Source organism: Ptychodera flava, chromosome 22 (assembly GCF_041260155.1).
Source record: "Ptychodera flava strain L36383 chromosome 22, AS_Pfla_20210202, whole genome shotgun sequence".
NCBI lineage: Eukaryota > Metazoa > Hemichordata > Enteropneusta > Ptychoderidae > Ptychodera > Ptychodera flava.
In genome coordinates, this window is record NC_091949.1 from 11,189,552 (window position 1) to 11,214,713 (window position 25,162).

General features: G+C 37.7%; 1 long non-coding RNA gene across 1 annotated transcript; it reads right to left on the reverse strand.

Moving 5' to 3' along the window:
- Positions 1-21,977: 21,977 nt before the first annotated feature.
- LOC139122291 (uncharacterized) lies at positions 21,978-22,928 on the reverse strand. The gene is made up of 2 exons (XR_011549426.1): positions 22,801-22,928; positions 21,978-22,233 (listed from the first exon to the last, which is right to left on the reverse strand). It is a non-coding gene; the product is annotated as an uncharacterized lncRNA (long non-coding RNA).
- Positions 22,929-25,162: the final 2,234 nt, after the last annotated feature.

A 25,162-nucleotide genomic window follows, 5' to 3' on the forward strand; every position in this document is an offset into this window, starting at 1 on the left:
GCACAGTTTGACGCCGGTGCAACGTAGTCTTTGGGATCATAATAACATGGAAAACAGGATGAGTGTGTGCTACCTCGCTCTTTGATAAGAACGAAAAGCTGTCAAAATTAAGGGTCTTTTAGAAAACGTCTGATGAAGTATTGGAGCGAGTATTGGTGCGTTGACTGCAATTAGTCACAGAGTCTAATCGCCAATGAGAAACTTGTCCGGTTTATTGTAATGTATTAAGCTTATTTGCCGTGGACGCAGCTTGTCACGATGAAAGTTATTGCTTTGAAATCTGTGTGTTTCACAACATAGACGATAGAAGCAAATTTGTTGATCATAAAATTACAGGGCAAAGGTTGTCGGAACTGCGCTCAAAGGTCTATAGGATACGTACGATGAATGTAAACATTTTATGCAAGGTACGTTGGCGATTTGTGAAAGTTAAGGAACGCACGCGTATTGCTACATTCACAAACACCTCTGGAGGGGGACGGGAGAATTGACGGGGGATTTGAAGGGATTTAGGACATAAAGGGGGGTTCGAAACGAAACCGTCTCGAATTCAGATGTAGTTTTAGTTGAGTTGTGTTCAGAAGGAGATAGTGAGATAGAGACGGAGAGCACCGTCAGAGAAGACAAGGAAGGACAGACAATAATCTAGTGACATTTTCAATGCATTTGTTTGCTGAAAAATTACTCCAATTATAGCTGTAACTTTGGCTAAATCTTCTGGTGGTTCTGTTATGTGTATCTACTTCTATTTCTTGTTCTACTCATCGACGGGTGATGAAAAGTCCAATTTTAGCTTAACAACACAGCAATATTTGTACATTCAGCTTGTTGCCACCAATAACGATGATTACGGTCTTTACATATATGTAGAGTATTTTACAAACAGCATATTTGTTAATCTAGCATGCTGTGGGGTGCAGAACAAGAAACTGCGGACGATACACAGAACGAAAAGCACTGAAAAATGGCTAAAAGTCAGAGGTAATGTCCCTTTTATACAAGTATATTTATAATGTTCAGTTGTCCTGACAGGTGAGGGAAGTCATTTTTATATGATCACTGTTTCTCTATTTCGCAAGACGTTTCCTGTAAGAGAAAATATGTCAAAACAGCGCCCTCCTTCCCTGGGAGAGAAACAAAGGCACACATTCCCCGAAAAAATATCTGTCCATTCCAAAGTCAGGCCAGTTTTATTTTGAGGTGGGGGATTTCAAAATTATAGCAAGTCAGACGTGGGGCATTATAACGCGTTTTGACTCTGTTAGGGGAGGCGTTTGAAAAAAATCAGCGAACTTTTTTCGATTCTCCCCTCGGGGGTCTTTGTGAATGCAGACCATAATGTTATCCTAACAACAGCGGTTTTGAATTGTTAGAATTGAACGGCTATTAAAAGTATTCATTAGGATTTCGAGCAGTCTTGTTTCTGGCAACAGCAGCCACCCCACCCAGGTACGCAGATGTATGTACACATTTTAGGCCTATAGCATAAAGTTTAACGCAAGCTTTGGACAACTTGGCAGAATAACACGTCACACCCAGCATGGTTATATTGAAAGGGGCGATACGAACAGTATGATAAGTTAAAGGTATACTATCACCTGTTCCAATTTTGCCACAGTTACCATGGAAAGAGAAAATCTAACCAATCACAGATTTTAAGCGGGTGGCCACTTTTAAAAACAGCGCCCTCACATGGGCATTTTGAATACCAAGGAACGCCCCTTTGACCATATATGGGCATATTTAGATTACAGGTGACCATATAAATGAGGACATAAACCGGGATCAATATAGTAACGGCGCCCCAATCGCTTGGCTTTTGGTAGCACTTAGGCTGCGTTCACAAATAATGAGGGCGCTAGAGGAATCTTGATCGCAATCTGTTTTCCAGATCCCCTCTGACCCTAAAAAAAATGTCAAATCCCCATCTATGTTCAAACATTTTCAAGCCCCTCCCCGAATTATTAAATAGCTTAATATTTATAAGTACGGGTAAAAAAATATATATTGCGCAGTTCTGTTCACAGATGTCCTACAACACATTTTTTGACGCACGCATAAATATTCTATAATTGCTACAGAAATATTGTCAGTTTGTAGAGCCGTATCCCTCAGACAAGCTGTTGATTTGATTCATTTTTAAATGCATCAGTGAAATTTTAGGATTCATCAGTCTAATTCGACTTGAGTTAATCCAAATCTGGTCGATGAAACCCGCTAAAGAGCAGTCAAAATGTCGATCATGAGAGAGTATGCAAACTGTACGTGACTACACTTTGCCAAATAGTGAAAAACTGAGTGACCTACCGTAGAAATTTTTTTATAAAAAGTACAAAACATATATGACCTACATGATACTACTTATAAAGTTTTACAAAATTCACAATACTCGAAGATTAAAATATTTCATAAATAAAACTTTTCATCTCTGCAATTTTGGGTGTAAAAGTGGCTTTTGTGTTATTGTACGATGAGAACGTGAACATTACATTCACTACATGAACTTGAAAAATCGTGACTTTTCATCGTACGTTTGTAGAAATCAAGCATCGTGACCCTATATTTTTGTCTTTAATATTTGATAAATCTCATATATATATATATATATATATATATATATATATATATATATATATATATATATATATATATATATATATATTATATATGAATTTAAAAATTCCTGTCTACAAAAGTATAACAATAGCCACAATTTTCCGATAATAAAACAACATAACAAATATAAAATTTTGATACTTTTCAGTATTTTTGCCTTTTGTTTTAACTCTAATCTCTTGTTTTACATCTTAATGATGAAGTATTCAACGTTAAATAAACCTATTAACACAATATACATATGTGGTGTGTACACTTGTATTGCTGCCAGTTACATTTCATATGCATCGAAATGTCAATATATTACACGACTGCTCCGTCGCATCTTTATTGCACTCTATGGACAATGTATTCATTGTAAAATGACAAATACAGGTAGCCATATAGGAATAGAAGCAAACTGTACAATTACGTAAAAGGAAATGCTCTCTTTTGTGTACCTAGGTTACCATTTTTTGTGGCTCACAGTCCCCTTTGGTTATTGTATCTAGATTACTGTCAAGTCCCCCAGTCTTCCGTGTACAGTCTGAGAGGAGGGGGCAAACTGTGGGGGCGCTGTCTATAAAAAATGACGTCATTTTGCCTTCAAAACAAATATGGCGGGAGCCATGTCATCCTGGATACACCGTGTTCAAAATACGGACTTGGAATACACTCTCTAGGACTTTGGAATCTCTAATTGATAGGTAATTGTTTTCTCGGATATTTACTTTTGGCAATGAAAGTGATTTACGGCTTTAATAAATTTCAGATACAAGGATTTCGAACTTGTTCAGTCTGACTCGATGGTCCACTAAACTTGTGTTTCCATGTTTGGTCATAGGGGAAAGAAATCAGTCCCCTGGGGTGGGGAGGGAGGGTTTTTTTTGTGCAACGGTTTACCTTATTTGATTTTATTAATCTTGACTGTGATATTTCAAATAAAGAGTTCAACTCCACACCGTCTGACTGTTTTCTTTATTGCTAAAGTAGCCTAATTTTATTAATTTGACTGTGATATTTCAAATAAAGATTTCAACTCCACACCGTCTGACAGCTTTATATATTACCGACAAGTCCTTATCTCCTCTCCAACTTGTGTATACACCACTGCAATTGCTCCTAAAACATTGCCAACTTGCTAATCCGCTGTCCGTATCAGCGGATTAAGTGATTGAGTCAACACCACAGCCGTCACACACGTAGTAAAATAAGGAAAGAAATCAGTCCCCTGGGGTGGGGAGGGAGGGGGTTTTTTGTGCAACGGTTTACCTTATTTGATTTTATTAATCTTGACTGTGATATTTCAAATAAAGAGTTCAACTCCACACCGTCTGACTGTTTTCTTTATTGCTACAAGTAGCCTAATTTTATTAATTTTGACTGTGATATTTCAAATAAAGATTTCAACTCCACACCGTCTGACAGCTTTATATATTACCGACAAGTCCTTATCTCCTCTCCAACTTGTGTATACACCACTGCAATTGCTCCTAAAACATTGCCAACTTGCTAATCCGCTGTCCGTATCATCGGATTAAGTGATTGAGTCAACACAACAGCCGTCCCACACGCATTAAAATAAGGAAAGGGTTGAAGATCTCAGACACAGTGTCACGATGTCGTCCGTAAAACTAGTGGACGCTTAAAATATTCATGAATTCGTAAATAAATAGGAAGGTACACAACTTATTATTCATAAATAAACGGTAAAGGAGCTCCCTAGTGACCGGCCATTGAGAGAAATTACTGAAAGCAACAACCTCGCGACCGGTCGTGTAGACAAATGTTGGCAAAAATTCCACACTTTACACTTACAGCCACGACCTCACGATCGGTCATGGAGAAAAATTACCGGGAAAAAAATAAAAACCTGAAAGCCATAACCACATGACCGATCATTGAGAAAATTTCGGGCTAAATTCAACACTTTATAGCCACGACCGGTCGTTGAAAAAAATTACTGGGGAAAAAGTCAAAGCTTGAAAGCCATAACCTCATGACCGATCGTTGAGAAAATGTCGGGAAAAATTTAGCACTTTACGGCCACTACCTCAACCGGTCGTGGACAGAAAATGAAGTCGAATACCTGAAAGTCACGGTGGTTGAGAAAAATGTCGTGAAAATTCAACACTTTACAGCCACGACCTGCGATCAGTTGTGGAGAGAAAATATTGGGAAAAAATCGGAAACCTGAAATCTACGACCGTGGACGCCTAAACTATAGTATTCTCGTGGAGGGAAATTGAAGCTCCTTGTCTGTGATGAAATTAACTAGGCTACCGTCCGACCGATCAGGAGAGAAAATGTAGAAAAGTTAAAAAGTCACTAACAACAGCCATGTGGAGAGACAGCTCAGAAAAAATTAAAATACATGATCTGGGCGGCCTGAAGGAGAACAGCAACGTTACAAAATTTTTGATGACATAGGTTAAGTTCCTGACTACATTTTCCTACCCTAGAACTTTAAAAAGCTAAGTCCATCCTTTCAGTTCATTCAGATTATGTGCTGTCGTCGTTGAGTTGCGTGTTTGAGGAATGATACTGGTGGAAAGTGCATACAGCGAAAATATACAAAAGTCAGCGTGGACCCTCTGTTGTGCCGCGCAACCCTAAACGCGGCCGCTGACGTTTTTACAGACAGAATACACAGACAATGTATCAAATACCATGAAATCGTTTTTATTGAAAAGGCGTGCTTGCAGTACAAGCACACAAACAAAAAACTGAATAAAAAGTTGATGACTTTATCCATCTTGTTCTCGGAAAGTGAAGCGAGGGCTGTCCGTCTTTGGGGAAAATACTATAACTTACGCTACACATGGACACGGGAGTGAAAAACACACTAACATTTTAAAACGAGAACGGGCAAGAAAATGTCAGTAAATTCGTAATCCTGGTAATAACTGGGGTTAATATTAGGAAGTCTAATCGTGTTCCTTGCCATTCAAGATGTTTTGTTGATACGATGTGCACATTGTGGAGGTTCTTTTGGAGTACCTGTAGGTGAGAACTTCATTGGTACGGATTGTCGCTGATGTATTAGCGGGGAGGCCGGGCAAACGAGTCAGTCACAGTCGATGACGGTTGCTACGTTTACGATAGACGCTATAGTCTATAGCGTCTATCGTAAACGTAGCACACCGTCATCGACTGTGACTGACTCGTTTGCCCGGCCTCCCCGCTAATACATCAGCTGTACGGTGACGATGGTGGCATCGAATAATATCTGAATATGGATAGTGTATAATACTGGCATACACGATGACATCAATCTATATTGAGCTGCCTGCAGCTGCAGCGGTGTTCGGTTCGGTTGATGCTGTCTGAGCCTCGCCACAAGGAGAAAAATTCTCCTTGTCTGTGGCTGTTGAAGCTACCACCTCGATTGACCAAGGAGGTTTGTGTAGATGCTGAGGCAGGAAACGTGATACCTCGCCCTTCAGCTCTTTCCGTGCAGGATTTACAGAAGTTTTGGTTATATTCTCGAACTCATCGTTAGCAACATTTTGTGACAAAAAGGATACAAATTGAATCCTTGTTTTGATTTTGTAGGATTGATTAAAACCAGTCGTGTAGCGTGATCTTATAAAACTTTTGCTCATTTTGAGCATGTAATATCAAACGCATCATGGGAAATATGTTTACTTCTTGATTGGAAATAAACAGGTTTGAGGTCAAAAGGTTCTACTTCCGACTTCCGCTCTTACGGACGACATCGGACCATGACCGACTCAAAAATGTAGGTTGGTTTTCTGGCTCAAGATGACCATTTTAGACGGCGTACTTTGGCATGTAACAGTTCATCGGTATAGCGATGCTTTTGATAGTCGTTAAATTTCGATTGACTTCTATATCTGCTCAGATTTGTGTTTTCTTGTGATACTGTGTCTGTGATCTTCAACCCTTTCCTTATTTTACTACGTGTGTGACGGCTGTGGTGTTGACTCAATCACTTAATCCGCTGATACGGACAGCGGATTAGCAAGTTGGCAATGTTTTCGGAGCAATTACAGTGGTGTATACACAAGTTGGAGAGGAGATAAGGACTTGTCGGTAATATATAAAGCAGTCAGACGGTGTGGAGTTGAACTCTTTAGGGACGGACCATTAGATCTTGGGAGGGGGGGTGGTCAAAAACAGAAAAAAAAAATTTTCAGAGCAGAAAGTTAGGAAAAAAAAAATCTTCAAACTAGTTTGCAAAATAAAAAAAAATAAATAAGAAGACAAAGGCGTAAAAAAAAATTGCAAAAGACTTTAAAATTTTGAATTTTTTTTAGATTTTACCGACAGAAAGCAACTTTCTGTATTTTTTAGTACATCCTCCCGGCACATTTTTAATTTTAATTTATACATTTAGAGTGACTGTATCACTTATACTGGAAGTTGTGATTATCTTATCTTTTCAGGACTTTTGTATTCTGATCACTTGAAAATTATGAAATTATAGAACCTGTTTTCTACTTGTTTCCTGCGTACAAACCAAGCAGGTACACTAGGTAAAACATTGAAACTATGGTATGGTTGTCAAGACAGAAAGTTGTATTTGCCTTTTAAGATCAAGGTAAACAGATGCAGGCCACATCAGTTTCATTTTTTCACAGCATTTTATTGCAATGATGACTGCAAGAATGGGTGAACAAGTAGAAACACGTCAATAATGATAAAACAACATATCAAGTCATTATGTATTATTTTGCTTTTAAAAAGGTATTTTCAATTCTTTTTTCTCAAAAAACAGCCTCAAAAAACAACAGCAACACATGTTTTAACATTCAACAATACACTACGTAGAATGCCATCTATCCAACAAATCCCAACACAAAAACACACAAAAGGGGTTGAACTTTGAAAGTTTCTCGATAGCAAATACTGAATAAATCTGAATGAATAATCGTTTTTGTGTAGCAAATTTCAAAGAAATTGGACAAGCCCTTTCAGAGAATACAGATTTTTTGACCATGAATGGCATAAATTGCCCTAAAAAGACAAATATTGAAATTTCAACACATCTATACACATCCAATCAATTTGGACATGCTGCTACAGAGAAATAGATGTTTTGATCAAAAAAGGGCAACAATTGCTCTAAAAACACAAATATGCAAATTCAACTATATTATTTAGCTTATTTTAGCTTCTCAGCTTGTCAAAATCAATTGTGAATCATGAGATATGCATGATGTTTGGTGGTGTGCATGTAGCCATTTCACCACGCAGTAGAAAGGGAAGCCAGGAAACCAAAATAGTCAATTTTCAAAACTATAGGAAGCTACTGAGGAGCAAGAAGACCATGTTTCAGAGGAAGATGTGTAATCCGAAAAAAATGCTCCCAAAGTGCCACCAAATAACACCATTTTTATCTCTATTTTTCAAAAGCTCCAACGGCAGGAGGGGGACACCCCCTCCTGACCACCCCCGCAAAAATACTCCCCAAGTGCCATCAAATAACACCATTTTAATCTCTATTTTTCAAAAGCTCCAACGGCAGGAGGGGGACACCCCCTCCTGACCACCCCCCGCAAAAATACTCCCCAAGTGCCATCAAATAACACCATTTAATCTCTATTTTTCAAAAGCTCCAATGGCAGGAGGGGGACACCCCTCCTGACCTCCCCCGCAAAAATACTCACCAAGTGCCACCAAATAACACCATTTTAATCTCTATTTTTCAAAAGCTCCAACGGCAGGAGGGGGACACCCCCTCCTGACCTCCCCCTTCAAAAATACTCCCCAAGTGCCACCAAATACGCCATTGTAATCTCTATTTTTTCAAAAGCTCCAACAGCAGCAGGGGGACACCCCTCTCCTGACCTCCCCCCCCCCCCGTGACCGCTTGCGTGGCCGCTTGTGGTGCTTGGCACCACATCTTTGCCCTCTTTATCTTCAGAAAGCGACGAACTAAAAAAAAATTATAAATCTGAAAATTTACTCTGAAAAAAAAAAATTTGCACAGCTAATCTCAATTGGAAAAAAAAAATTTAAGAAATTTACAATATTAAAAAAAAAATTTTCACAATTTCATTGTGACCACCCCCCCTCCCAAGGTCTAATGGTCCATCCCTTATTTGAAATATCACAGTCAAACTTAATAAAATAAAATAAGGTAAACCGTTGCACACAAAAAACCACAGGCGCTCCTTAGCTGGGTCGTCTGCTAAGTAGATCGATTTTCGGATCGATTTATCGATCCCGCAGTCGATATGCCCGCCACTGTGAGTATTTAGGTTGCAGTGGCGGGCATATCGACTACGGGATCGATAAATCGATCCGAAAATCGATCTACTTAGCAGACGACCCAGCTAAGGAGCGCCTGTGCAAAAAACCCTCCTCCCCACCCCAGGGTCCTTTCATCTGTTCCCTGTGGTTTGGTCTTGATTACGGAGCAGCTAAGGAGCCTTACATGTTGTGAACAGTCGTGAAACTTTACAGGTCGTGGCACTTAGGGATGGACCATTAGACCTTGGGAGGGGGGGGTGGTCACAATGAAATTGTGAAAATTTTTTTTTTACTATTGTAAATTTCTGAAATTTTTTTTTCCAATTGAGATTAGCTGTGCAAATTTTTTTTTTCAGAGTAAATTTTCAGATTTATAATTTTTTTTAGTTCGTCGCTGTCTGAAGATAAAGAGGGCAAAGATGTGGTGCCAAGCACCACAAGCGGCCACGCAAGCGGTCACGCGGGGGGGGGGGGAGAGGTCAGGAGAGGGGTGTCCCCCTGCTGCTGTTGGAGCTTTTGAAAAATAGAGATTAAAATGGTGTTATTTGGTGGCACTTGGGGAGTATTTTTGCAGGGGGAGGTCAGGAGGGGGGTGTCCCCCTCCTGTTGGAGCTTTTGAAAAATAGAGATTAAAATGGTGTTATTTGGTGGCACTTGGGGAGTATTTTTTTTGGGGGGGGATAGTCAGGCGGGGGTGTCCCCCTCCTGCCGTTGGAGCTTTTGAAAAATAGAGATTAAAATGGTGTTATTTGGTGGCACTTGGGGAGTATTTTTTTGGGGGGGGGTTGTCAGGAGGGGGTGTCCCCCTCCTGCCGTTGGAGCTTTTGAAAAATAGAGATAAAAATGGTGTTATTTGGTGGCACTTTGGGAGCATTTTTTCGGATTACACATCTTCCTCTGAAACATGGTCTTCTTGCTCCTCAGTAGCTTCCTATAGTTTTGAAAATTGACTATTTTGGTTTCCTGGCTTCCCTTTCTACTGCGTGGTGAAATGCCTACATTCACCCCACCAAACATCATGCATATCTCATGATTTACAATTGATTTTGACAAGCTGAGAAGCTAAAATAAGCTAAATAATATAGTTAAATTTGCATATTTGTGTTTTTAGAGCAATTGTTGCCCTTTTTTGATCAAAACATCTATTTCTCTGTAGCAGCATGTCCAAATGATTGGATGTGTATAGATGTGTTGAAATTTCAATATTTGTCTTTTTAGGGCAATTTATGCCATTCATGGTCAAAAAATCTGTATTCTCTGAAAGGGCTTGTCCAATTTCTTTGAAATTTGCTACACAAAAACGATTATTCATGCAGATTTATTCAGCATTGCTATCGAGAAACTTTCAAAGTTCAACCCTTTTGTGTGTTTTTGTGTTGGGATTTGTGGATAGATGGCATTCTGCGTAGTGTATTGTAGAATGTTAAAAACTGTGTGCTGTGTTTTTTGAGGCTGTTTTTTGAGGAAAAGAATTGAAAATGCCTTTTTAAAAGCAAAATAATACATAATGACTTGATATGTTGTTTTATCATTATTGACTTGTTTCTACTTGTTCACCCATTCTTGCATTCATCATTGCAATAAAATGCTGTGAAAAAAATGAAACTGATGTGGCCTGCATCTGTTTACCTTGATCTTAAAAGGCAAATACAACTTTCTGTCTTGACAACCATACCATAGTTTCAATGTTTTACCTAGTGTACCTGCTTGGTTTGTACGCAGGAAACAAGTAGAAAACAGGCTCTATAATTTCATAATTTTCAAGTGATCAGAATACAAAAGTCCTGAAAAAATAAGATAAGTACAACTTCCAGTATAAGGGATACAGTCACTCTAAATGTATAAATTAAAATTAAAAATGTGCCAGGAGGATGTACTAAAAAATACAGAAAGTTGCTTTCTGTCGGTAAAATCTAAAAAAAATTCAAAATTTTAAAGACTTTTGCAGATTTTTTTTTTACGCCTTTGTCTTCTTATTTATTTTTTTTTATTTTGCAAACTAGTTTGAAAATTTTTTTTTCCTAACTTTCTGCTCTGAAAATTTTTTTTTTCTGTTTTTGACCACCCCCTCCCAAGATCTAATGGTCCGTCCCTTATAGGAAAGAAATGCGTGTGCCAATTTTGAACCCCCTAGCTTCATTGGACCAGAATTCGTCCCATACTGTATGGAGGCCGGTCACAGCGCTATAGCGAATCTGTACACACTGCACAGTGTAGCTCTGCATGACAGGGCTGTGTGTTACCGGCGTTACACGGCCTATGCACAGTGAAGCTTTGATCATTCGCACACGGTTATTTTAACCGTGATTCGCATGAGTTTTTCCTTGCTTGATTAAAACTATCATGGAACATTTCTTCACGCGAATACTGTTAAATACAGTATATAAACCAGGATTAAAATATTGTAGTGATATTCCGTTCACTGTATTTTTGTGGGGTTTTTTTGCTGCGTATTCCAATCAGCTGACGCATGTTTTACATTGCAAATATTTGAACCTGATGAACTGCTCAATACATTACTTGTTTAAACCGCCTTTTTTGTTCTTTTTTCTTTCTTATTTTTTTTTATTTTTGTATTTGTATATTTTTAAGGGGGTTCAGTGTGTTGTCTAGACCATGTTTTAAAGATACTGAGCATGCAGAGCTTACTCCACATCACTGTTCTCACAATCCAGTTCATTTTCAACTTCACTAGTACTATTTATTCCATATATGTCTCTTCCTTCCAACTCTACAAAATATTCTTCAGGCAGATCATATTCTTCCTCCTCTTCTAAAATTATTTCTACTTCATCATCCTCACTATCTACATTCATTTCCTCTAACAATAACTCATTTGTGGCTTCTAATGTGTCTCTATCAGTGACAGTGTCTTCAGTATTGCTAGCCTTTGTATTTAACAGTTTCTACAAGTACATCCAGGCCCACACAGAGCGTCATGTTTTTTACATCTACAGCGTTTTGTTTCACAACCTGTTTTACAAGCACAACCCTTCGTAAATTGATTGACATTAGCCTCTACAGCAGCAACATTTCATCACTGTCCCATAGAATTGCCAAATTGTTACCAGTCAATTTAAAGCCATGCTCTGAATATTTTGGGAGTGAAATGACAGAGGTGTGTGCTTGACTCCACAGTTTTGAAATAAAACAAGAGCGAAGCCAGTGATACTGAAGCGCTGTTGCATTTGGAATGCACTCCTCTTCATTTCTTATTCTAGGCTGTATTCCATTTCTAATTGTTTCTATCCATAGAACATGTAACTCCCTTTCATTCAAATTTTTGTTGTTATATTTTAGAGTTTTGAAAAGATCCTCTGGACCAGAATATTCCTTAACAAATTCTGAGTTGTGTCTCTTATAGTAGAGTGTGCCAATCAGACGGAGGAAAGAAAGAAGGCTAGAATCATCATTTGTTTGAGCCAAATTACACTCATCATAGCTCTTTCCACAGATAAAAGTTGCATGTTGGAAGAAAGCATTGAGGAAAGCAGCTTTACCATAGCCAACAAAAAGGAAATATAGTCACAACCTGATGTGATATAAATTGATTGAATGCATTTTGCCCTGTCAATTGAGGGAACATCAGCCAGATCTGGGTCTCTCAAAATAGAATTGTGGAATTTATTCAAGTCTAGAAATGAGCGATCACCAGAGTGGGTTTAACTGAATGAAAATGTCTTTTTCCTTAAAATTGTCATTATCAAAGACAGTTAGCTCATGTGATGACAAATATGGCAATCCTATGTGGTACACATCTGTGTCAGGTGAATAAATCAGAATTTTACTGTAGTTGCATTTGGCAATATGCAGCCAGATACGGGTATCCGTTTCTTCATGGTTACCATAGTATGCCCTATTTTCCATCAAAGCAGAGTCATGAGAAATGTAGAATGCCTTCCCTCTGTCCTCTCCATCAAATCCACCAGATGTTACAAACTCTTTTCCAGGCCCAAGATGTGATTTTATTATTTTTGGAAGAGTATTGCTAAGAACATTGATAAGTAATCTCTTATTAACTCTGTTTTTGATGAAATCCATCCATTTTTCTTTCGGTATTTGGGACTCCGGGGTCAAGCTATCCATGTTTTGCTTTTATTGTTCCCATCTCTATCTCTACGAGCTCTTTCTATCTCCTTTGGGCTTGGCTGGTCCCCAGACAGAGCATTTGGATCATCAAATAGTACATGAACAGCTTTGGTGTTTCTTCTAAAATGAGGTAAAATCCATCTCTTAGTAAGGTAACTGATATAATCATTAAAGTCTTTGTGATGGCTTCTGATAGGGGCAGTATTAATTATGAACATGCCCTCTAAGACCACCAAATCCGGCACCCAACTTGGAGGTAAATTGTCAACCACAATACATTCTTTGTCATATCTTGAAGAAAGAAAATACCTTTGTTGCATTTGATTTCGTAGATTGGTGGTACACTGAGCCATCTGCATAGCAAATTGCCCTGGGAAGGGGAATAAATTGTTTGAAAGATGATATGGTGTACCTGTCTTGATAGAGAAAGCAATTTGTTTTTTGAGACATATGTCAACTAATTTTTTATCCTGATCATTTGTGCGGACTTTTTTCTTCAAAGCTTTGACTCCTGTAAATGTTTTAAGCTTTTTCATTCTGACAGGAGCAGCTGTACTGGGTATATTAAGCAGCCTGGATGAAATGTAATTTTCATATGCATTTTCTCCAGTCTTGTAGAAATTACATAGATCCTCATAAACTGAGCCAGTGGCAGTCTCATCTGAAAATAGTTTGACCAAGCCTCTGTTATGGTCGTCAGAGATTACAAAAACACCACTCTCTGATATTTTATTGAGATACTTTATACAGAGCTGCTCATCAAGTTCTCTTGTACGTTTTTGGTCATCTCTTTGTACAGTAGAAATTTTAGTGTGTTTTTGGTCAATGTGAATTTGATTCATTATGTTAGACTGACAAGCAGCCCTGTATGGAAGGTAAACAGCAATATTATCCAGAAGCTCTGGAGAGGGCTTAAATACAGAATTTTTCACGTTCAAATTTATTTGTGATTCATGCGCTTCATCTAAGGCAAGTTGCCTCCAACTCAGACCAGTAAATGAGGCTGTAAATCCACCACTCTGTAAATGTCCTAGTACAGACTCCGGCATTTCCAAAAGATCTTTTAAATGATGGGGGACAAGCCTTAGGTATATCTGCCTATCAAATGCGTGGAAAAGAGGTGCTATTTTTTTTATTGCTGCAACCCGCAAACTCCAGTTTCCACTGCGGAATGCCAAGTATAAACTGATATAGGCAAAACAGTCCCTATGTATAAAGTTAGACCAGAATTTAAAGGTATCGTCTTTTTTACTACATTTGTCAACAAAGTCCCTGAATTCAAGATCAGGCCGTGCAGTTTGCAGTTGACATTCTCTTGAATACGTTTAATTTGTTCTAAACTGCTGACATTGGACAGGCTATCTATTTTTAATGATGCTTCTAGAACTTCCTTCATAATTGACTGACAATCAATTTCACATTTCCATGTATCTGGAAGTGCTTCTCTGTATTTAAAGAACTCTTCAATTTGCATTCTATAGAAGCTTCCCAAGTATGTAATATGAACCTGTGAGATCTTTTGAAATTCTGGCATTTCAAAAGTGATGTCAGCAAACCCTCCTCCTTGAATGTTTCTTTTGCTACTGTTTTTAATCCAGCATCCATATAGACTTTGAATAACACTGGTTGAGTGTTTTTCAACAGGTGCCAGTCACCAGGAAACACAATCAACCACTGTAATTCATCACTGTATTCTCTTTTTAACTTAACAAGGAGATAACATGTCTTCCCATCACGAACAATGATCAGATGCTTTAGTCGTTTACCAATACTAAAAACTGAATATAGTTTCTCTACTACATGTTTGACAGTTTCCAGACTATCACAGGGCTCATTGAGGACGCCCAGGTAAATGACCTTTGCCTTTTCAATATTTGGTGAATGAGTACTAGAAAGCATGTTTCTAAGGTTTGGTAGTGGACAAGTATTTTCTAAGGCGTGTGAAGAATGCCTTTTAAGACAATATCGATTTTTTTATCCAGTATTTGAAGTCGTTTTTGTTTATGATCAGTAAGTTTGAAGTCATCTAGAGTATGATTTGAACGTGATAGAAATGAATATGAGACATCATCTTGCGAAAAATGCTGACTTTCATCAATTGATGCTTTGACGGACTGTGTTTGATACAGGTTTTCTCCTCTTTTGTGCATGAGATTTATCATCAGTACCAAAACTAGTACTTGCAGTCGGAAATATACGTTCTCCATACACTTCATTCATGGACTGTTTAACTTGCTCAGATTTCATTAAGCGAACATTTGAAACAAACCAGGGCTTAAGTAGATCACTATGATTGTCATCAAATAGATCGGACTCGTTATTCATTCTTTCTTTGAAAGAAGTAGGTCGAATTGACCATAGCAACGACGAATAAGATAAAGTGGTTCTACATCATTGAAGGTGGATCCAAATTCACACTGTAGTTTCTCCTGTTCCAGTATACACCTTCATGGGGTATTTTATTATGTAGGATGAACACACAATTTCAGTATAATCTCCAAGTGTGCCTGATGTGCCCAGTTTTTCGGTATGTGCACTAAATTCTGAAAAATTCTCATTTAAGAGGAAATGCCGTTCCACCAGGGGGACTGTGTCTTCAAAATACCTGTATGATTCATCATTTGCTAATACTGAACTAATATATTTTTGTAAATTACAAGCTTTAGACGTTTCCATTTCAGAAAGGGAAATATCAATTGGTATGCCATCACTTGTTCTTTCGCATTTCCAGGGTTTTACAGCAGAGCATGCTGCAGTACATCTAAAAATAGAATTACTGTCTTTGTTCACACATATTTTATTCAGTCCTGAAAAAGATCGCTGCCTTGTACTTGCAGTTATGAAGTCCTCGGTTGTGATTTTTATGGACTGTGGTCCAGGCTCTACCGCCTGGTAAGATGTTGCATGTATACCTCTGTTTTTAAAGTTTGCTGTCACAGTTGCATAGGGTTGTCCAATATCTATATTGTCACGCTTGTACTTTCACTCTCTCTGGGTTGAGGTACCGGTCTGGGATCGTAATGCTTTCAGTAACTGAAGCTTGACACAAAGTTGTCGGTTGTAAGCACAACTTCAATCTTTATTACTAAACACCGTTCTCAGGTCTCTACTCCACTCCGTTCCGTTCCGTTCTCTCTACTTCTAAAAAGTGTACAACTTAAATAGTTTCCAAATCTACATATTATAATGAATGACTCAAGCTACAATTTAATTAAATACAGATAATGTCGGAAAATATTAAAGGACAGGAAATATTGTCAAAACAGGACGAAGTGTTCTTTCAACACGAAGTTTGAGTCAACGTCACCTCCGGTCACTTCTAATGAGTTTAACATCTGTTAAAACAATCCATCACTCAACACAAGACAGTGACGGTTACTTCAAGGTTGTGAACGTAAACAGTCTGAGTGAGTAATAGGAAACTACAATCGTCAAGGGAATAAGCATAGGAACTCGTGTAGTCTTGGAGGTCACTGTGAGGTTACTAGAGTTCAAGTGAATTACTACAAGTTTTAAAACTATGAAATCCTGGGAAAAAGGGAAAGGAAGCGAAAAGGAGGGCGTTACACTCTCCCACCTTTTTAATAACCAGCGTCCTCGCTGGTCAAAAGCAATGACGCTGTACAAATAAAGCAAAAGTTTCTGTCTAAAGAAAATATCTAAAATAAAACACAGTGTGATTAAAATACGAGAAAATACATAACAGGCAGAGTTGTCATCTCTTACTCAAAATATTTTCATAAAATTAATCTACGTCTAAAATGAAAATTACAAGTCTAATGATATACTGTTATAAGGTAACGTAAAATACAGAGTAAAATACTAACTTATCTTATCTTGAAAAATACATAAAAGCATTACAATAAACTCTAACTAAATATATACGTTTGTCTAATCCCATTAATAATTTCTTAAATCCTAATAAAGTTACTATCAATAACATATACAATACTGTGAATATCTGTTGAAAACTGGAAGATTGGTGATTTATATAGAAGGGTGATGTAATCGTGACCCTGGAACAGTGAAAAGGCATTATCTGCTTATGGTCGCCATAGCAACGACTGCTAGGCATAACTAGACTGTAGCAACAGCAAACTTTAGTGCCAAAATCCGAGGCTATTTCTCGCATAATCTCCATCAAAACAAAATAACAACAAAACAAAACATCAACACCGAAATATCATCAAACCAAAGACTTCAAAATAAACACCAAAAACCTGCGATAAACCTCATTATCGCTATCTGTATCACTTCCTCAGGCCATTCGGTCAAACAGGACCATTGTATCACATACGGATCACTAGCTCTGGCATATTTAGCCAACTGAGGAGAGAAACAACAAACAATCCTAACCTCTGTACGCGTACGTCTTCATAAACACAACAAAAGAAAACACATCGTCAAAATCAACACTTAAAGAGAGAGATACCTCGTTTGCATACAAGTCTATAGCTTTAGCCTATAAAAAGGGGTGATTTCGAAGTACCAGAAAATAAATCCACAAAAACAGAAAAGTGTACATTCTTATTTGCGTTTCTGTCTGATTCTATGCGTGGGTGAACCTATGATCGGTACTGGATTTGTCTTCAACTTTGTAAAGCTGCTTCATTAAGATTTTCTTCCGGTTCCCATGTATTATGTTTTGCATCGTATCCATGCCATTTTATCAAAAATTCACGCTTTCCATTTCGATATCGACATTTTCGATTTTCTCTATACCGAAGTACTGATTCGTATCATTGTAAGTCCTTTCGTCATTAGTCCGTGTATTCTAGCCAGTTTGAAGGTGAACCACAAGCATCGCTGACTTTGGCTGGTCGTATTGCGGTCGTATTTGGTCTAGGGTTACACACATTTCAACTTCTTCAGCCATTTCTAATAAGGCCACTCTCCCGTCCAGTGTGTCTTCGAGGCATGATATTCGCACCAAACTCTAATAATGTCAAATTGCCTACCTCGGACGTTCATATCTGCAACCTGCCCTCGTCTCTCTCGGTCATGGTTCACCTCCATCCGTTCAAGTCCATCTTCGCAGCGCCGCTACATGTCAACATGGAGTTGATCGTGCTGCTGGTTATGGTGTACGTCTGCTGGTTGTGCCATCTCTTGTTCTTGTCTTCGATCGATTCTGCTACCAGATCTCAGTATCATAAAGCCGTGCTACTTCAGTTTACCCGGATTCTCCACCAATTTGTCACGGCTGTACTTTCACTCTCTTTGGGTTGAGGTACCGGTCTGGGATCGTAATGCTTTCAGTAACTGAAGCTTGACACCAAAGTTGTCGGTTGTAAGCACAACTTCAACCTTTATTACTAAACACCGTTCTCAGGTCTCTACTCCGCTCCGTTCTACTCTACTTCTAAAAAGTGTACAACTTAAATAGTTTCCAAATCTACATATTATAATGAATGACTCAAGCTACAATTTAATAAATACAGATAATGTCGGAAAATATTAAAGGACAGGAAATATTGTCAAAACAGGACGAAGTGTTCTTTCAACACGAAGTTTGAGTCAACGTCATCCTCCGGTCACTTCTAATGAGTTTAACATCTGTTAAAACAATCCATCACTCAACACAAGACAGTGACGGTTACTTCAAGGTTGTGAACGTAAACAGTCTTAGTGAGTAATAGGAAACTACAATCGTCAAGGGAATAAGCATAGGAACTCAGTGTAGTCTTGGAGGTCACTGTGAGGTTACTAGAGTTCAAGTGAATTACTACAAGTTTTAAAACTATGAAATCCTGGGAAAAAGGAAAGGAAGCGAAAAGGAGGGCGTTACAATATTATCTAATGATGCAATGCAGAATGCATCCTCAGTGAAATTACTGGCATATTGTTCTTTAAGAATCTCATGAACCACTGTATTCATGTGATCTCTTGCAGTGGTTTTTGAACAAATAATGCCAAATGAATTAAGCAATGTTGTCAATTTAGTAGAGCCACTGTAAGAGTCTATACTGTCTGCAAGAATCAGATGTAATGGGTAGGTACATTGGTTATTTTTCAAAAACAATAAGTGACATAAATTATAAAACAACTGAACAAACCGCTTGTGTTTATTAACACTACCACTATTGTAAAAGCCTAGGTAATGATTTGTCCAACTGAAATTATTCCGAAACATCTCTGAGCGTTCTTTTTTACTTTGTGTTATCAGACAGACAAAATTCCAGAGAACAGGATCAATTTCTCGCTTGTATTTTGTATGGACTGTGGTCCAGGCTCTACCGCCTGGTAAGATGTTGCATGTATACCTCTGTTTTTAAAGTTTGCTGTCACAGTTGCATAGGGTTGTCCAATATCTATATTATCTAATGATGCAATGCAGAATGCATCCTCAGTGAAATTACTGGCATATTGTTCTTTAAGAATCTCATGAACCACTGTATTCATGTGATCTCTTGCAGTGGTTTTTGAACAAATAATGCCAAATGAATTAAGCAATGTTGTCAATTTAGTAGAGCCACTGTAAGAGTCTATACTGTCTGCAAGAATCAGATGTAATGGGTAGGTACATTGGTTATTTTTCAAAAACAATAAGTGACATAAATTATAAAACAACTGAAGAAACCGCTTGTGTTTATTAACACTACCACTATTGTAAAAGCCTAGGTAATGATTTGTCCAACTGAAATTATTCCGAAACATCTCTGAGCGTTCTTTTTTACTTTGTGTTATCAGACAGACAAAATTCCAGAGAACAGGATCAATTTCGTTAACCAATTTTTGAGATCAATAGAAGATAAATTTGGGATTTTCTGGTATTTATCAATAAAGTTTGCTGCTTGAGAGTGAAGTCTGTCTGACAAGTTTCAGCAACTGAAAACAAGAGAGATATTGTGCTTGGACTTGTTGCAGTCATGTTCCGTGTAAGCTCAGCTCTAAGTGCAGAACAGGCCGTTTCTAAATTATTGACAGTTTTTGACATATTAAAATCTGTTTGTGAAGAATGTCCCTAGTATTTGCACCATATCTTAAAATGAGAGTGCCGTAACTGCGTTGTACAATGCCTCCAGATTTCACAGTAGAAAATGAGATGTGGTGGCCAAAAATCTTTGCCATTTCCAATTTCAAAAATGTAGCTGACCTCTCAGTGTAAAATTCCAAAGGCCTATCATTATTACCTTTCTCTGTATAAAGTTCTGAGATCTGTTCAATGTAGTGAGACTTTACTTCTGTCAAGAGAAGTGGCTCTCTATTGACAAGCTTTTTACAGACTAAAAGACCTACCCTAGAAATAGCAACTTCTTCAATATCCCCTGAAATTACATCATTGATTTTTTGTTTCAAAGATTCATTTATCTTTATAAGACTATCATTATCAGAAACATGACCATGCTGTTGTTTGTTTGAGAGCATTGGTGAAACGATAGAGTTTCATATAACAACTCATACATATAGGACTGTCTGATTTCAATGCCAAATTTGGATAATCCCCTTGCTCTCTAAAATTATCGAGCAAGAAAAAAACATCAGGTGGATGTCTAACCTGACCATACAGACACCGATTACACTCAGGCATAACACAATGTACTCTGTGCCGTTTTGCCCATAAGGGATAATGCTCTCCACACAAAGGTGCATGTACTGGTATTTCTATTTCAGGATCATTGACAGCAAAGTTAAACAAAGCCCTAAACAACTGTTTGTCATCTATATTACTTGTTTTAACACTCTCATTGTCACAAACTGTACACTTGCTTTGCGGTCTTCGCCTTAGATCCACATTTTGTGTGGGATCTTTACCCTCTAAGTACTGACTAAATGCTTTGTCAAGGACATGATTACATGCATTACAGATACACATGTTAGCAGCTATGGCATAGTTTTTTTCTAACCAAGTCAAGTATCTTTCTTCCTTTTTTGTCTTATGATACCATTTAACTGCAGAAACCTTGCCACATTTACCACAAGGGCCACAATCAGTTTTATCTGGATGAGCTTCCTTGACCCTGGGTTTACCGCCTCCCTTGCCAGAGATGTGCACTCTCACTACACCACCTTTGCTCGGTATTCTGTGTATCAAGGGTCGCCCATTACACAATAGTTTGAAATCATCTTCCTTCATTTTTGTGATTTGTGCAACTCTACGCTTTAATTTTGGAACATGACTTGATTAGAGACGGACTTTGAAAATATGGTCTTCACTGATGACTTGTATGACATGCGCAGACATCATATTTATTGATTTCCGTAACTTTGTTTCAATGTCATTGAGTAGAAAATGCTGCTTCCTTTCTGTTGATGCAGTTGCATACATCTGCCAGTGCTTTCTAATCAGAGTCAGTTGATTCACTACAAACTTGTTTCAATTTCATATTTGCTAACGACCTGACACATTTGTACTTATCTGTAAGTCTTTGAACTGATAACAACAAATTCCTGGTTTTGCAAGAAAAGTTTGTTTCCTGTACTTTCTCTTTTTTATGCCTGTATACTAAGTAAACCCTCTGAGCAATTTGAGCATTTTTATATAGGCTTGCACATGTTTAGCAGTTAACGAGCCTAAGGTAGATGATAAAGGTGTCAGAGTATGTGCTAATTTTTGCAATTTTGTCAGTCGCATAGTGGCCAATTGTTAATTTTTTAAGACCAACTGTCAATGGTAATCTACAAACACCAATTTCATAGAACAAGTTGTTTATGTTAAGAAGACTTTTCTTACTGTCACTGTTCAGAAGGATGCTTCTCTTGATTTTTTTGCACATGCGATAAGAATCATTATCAACATGCTTTCTGACCCATAATTTCCCCGACAAACTATCCTTTTCACTCTTACTGAGCTTATCTAGCCGTTTTACCTTCAAGGCCCAAAAATATCCTGTCTATACTTCATTCTTACTATGAATAGCCTTAATCTATTTGTAACAATGCCTTCAACTATATTGTTGACTTTGTCAGACAAGTCACACTGTATGTCAGAACTGACTAAGTAAGCCGATGAATGAGGAGGGAAGAAGGAAAACCAATAAAAAAGCTCTCCGGAAATAACCACTAATCACCAACCACAATCCACTTTCGTCAGAGCTAATAAAATAAAAATGCACAAGATCAAATACAGAATGTTACTGTTAAACAGCTTTCCCTTGTTTTAATGGCTTCTTGAGCGGAAAACATACAGTCCTTCCACAGAACAGAAACGACGGCTTGAGCGTCAGTCGAAAGAGACCCGCGTGAAGTGTGATAAACTGACTAAAAATCCAATCGCAATCGACTCTACCGTCAACCAGCGTTAATCAAAAACCTTCACGCCACAAAACACGGCAAGTCTGTCAGATATCTTCAGAAATGTTTTTTCTTCGATGCAAAACGGGTGTAAATCTGAAATAAGGAAAGAAAGACGATTAAAGTTTGCTTCCAGTGGCATACACAGAAACACGTGAAGCCATGTATGCACATTCCATCGATATGTCACGGGAAGGTTTGACGTCTTTTACGGTTGAAATTCATCAAAATATCCCTACAAATAACTCTTTTTACACTTCATATAATGAAATACTTTGGATGGTCTACTTTAATTTTTTTAACAACTGAGTGCGCGAAAAGTACAACGACAACGCACTTGATGTCGTCTAATACAGTACTTGCCCTCGCTAAAAGTAGCTGGTAAAGACCGCCGCCATCTTGGATTTCGATGCTCATTTTCGGCTCACGTTTCTGTGGTCGCTAGTCAAAATTACAGCCTGAACAGAAATATTTTTCAAATAGAACTAATATTTAGATGTAAGTTTCATTGAAAATTGCCATCAATTTGAGAAAATCGTATGGCCCTACAGTTCGTCCCACAATGAAAAATACTCGATCGCAGCTGTGCAGCATTCTCTGTCTGTACGCAAAGGCATACTAATTCGCCGAAATTCCGTCTAAAAATCACACAGGTCCACATACCTTTGAATAAAACGCATTTGTTTGGTTTCCCTTCGTCTCCGAGGTCTGAAAGTGTTAAAATCAGCAGCGAGAAAATGGCCTGATGACGGGCCAACGGACGCGATGCAGTGAAGATATCACGTGACAATTCGAAAGGAAAGCTCATTAACATATTCAAATTTGGCACCCAGTTGTCAGACTGTTGCTGATGTTGTATTGCTCCCGGCCTGTGTACAAGTATGTTTCATTGTCATGAGCGTCAAATGACCCAAACTCTTCTCCAACTACATCAGAGTCGGAGCCGGGAGTCAGCATCAGAGCTATGTCACTGTCACTGCCAGTATGCATTGACAGAGACACTGCCCGTAGACAGAAGTTGTATTAACTTTGATAATTTTGACAGTACCTTTGTTCAGTTTATACAACTGCATTCTTCTCCTAGTCCATATGGCATGTTGAACTGTCCATGTATTCAGCTGGCCAATAAAGTAGTCCGTGGGCTAGAGGGGGTCTACGTGCACCCCCCCCCCCCACAGGATAACAAACCTGTATTTTTCAGAACCCTTGGGATCCCTAGAATACGAAATGGAATTTTAACAGAAAAAATATAGGGACGCAATAGCTGTTATGGTCATGTTTTGAAGGGTACCGCAAAATCACGATTTTCCAAGCCAAATGCATTTTCGTCAAATCTGTCTTCTTGTAAGTCATGTGCTGAGCTCATTTTTTAACATAACCTCACTTGTTTGGTATCATTAGTAAGGGAATTTATTCCTCTTTAAGATGACATATTGCACTATGCAATATATTCTACAGTTTTTGTCAAATATAACCAAAACTTACCCCTTACCCCAAAATTTAACATTGCAAATTACAGTAAAACTCAAATTCTACCAATTTTTTAGCTAGGCATAATAAAATATGCATTGCTTTATCTGAAATCTGTTTTATTTGATACAGGGACATGTCATAAATATGAAATAGACTTTTAACAGAAAAAATATTGGGAATCTACAGCTGTAACAGTCCTATTTTGAAGGGTACTGCAAAATAACAGTGTTGCAGATTTGCATGCATTTTTGTTAAAACTGTCTTCCTATAAGTTATCTGCTGAGCTTGTTTTTGAATATAACCTGGCTTGTTGGGTATCATTAGAAAGATAATTTACTAATCTTTAGAATGACATATTGTAACATGCAATATCTTCTATAGTTTTCATGATATATAACCAAAACTTACCCCATACCCCAAAGTTTACATTGAAAATTTCAGTCATAGCTAAAACAAAATTCTACAATTTTTTTAGCTTGACACAAAAAATCTGGCCGTTTTTGCTATTAAATCTGTTTTATTTGATACAGGGACATGTCAGAAATATGAAATAGACTTTTAACAGAAAAAATATTGGGAATCTACAGCTGTAACAGTCATATTTTGAAGGGTACCGCAAAATAACAGTGTTGCAGATTTGCATGCATTTTTGTTAAAACTGTCTTCCTATAAGTTATCTGCTGAGCTTGTTTTTGAATATAACCTGGCTTGTTAGGTATCATTAGAAAGATAATTCACTAATCTTTAGAATGAGATATTGTAACATGCAATATCTTCTATAGTTCTCATGATATATAACCAAAACTTACCCCATACCCCAAAGTTTACATTGAAAATTTCTGTCATAGCTAAAACAAAATTCTACAATTTTTTAGCTTGACACAAAAATCTGGCCGTTTTTGCTATTAAATCTGTTTTATTTGGTACAAGGACATGTCAGAATATGAAATAGACTTTTAACAGAAAAAATATTGGGAATCTACAGCTGTAACAGTCATATTTTGAAGGGTACCGCAAAATAACAGTGTTGCAGATTTGCATGCATTTTTGTTAAATTTGTCTTCTTATAAGTTATCTGCTGAGCTTGTTTTGAATATAACCTGGCTTGTTAGGTATCATTAGAAAGATAATTTACTAATCTTTAGAATGACATATTGTAACATGCAATATCTTCTATAGTATTCATGAAATATGACCAAAACTTACCCCATACCCCAAAGTTTACATTGAAAATTGCAGTCATAGCTAAAATCAAATTCTACCATTTTTTTACCTAGACAAAAAAAATCTGGCCGTTTTTGCTATTAAGGTGAAGTACTACGAATTACGTCAAAATTAAGTTGTGGTGTCAGTTTTTTGAAACTTTGCACAAATATTCTTGGAAGTTGTGCAAGTGCAAAATTGAAATAAAAAATGGGGGTCACGACGCTTGTTTCCATGGAAACGGACGTTAAAATGGCGTGGTTAGAAATAAATAAAAATGATATAATTCACTTAAACTAAAGAAAGCAATCATAAAACGCTTAGCAAATGAGTTAATTTTAATAAATAC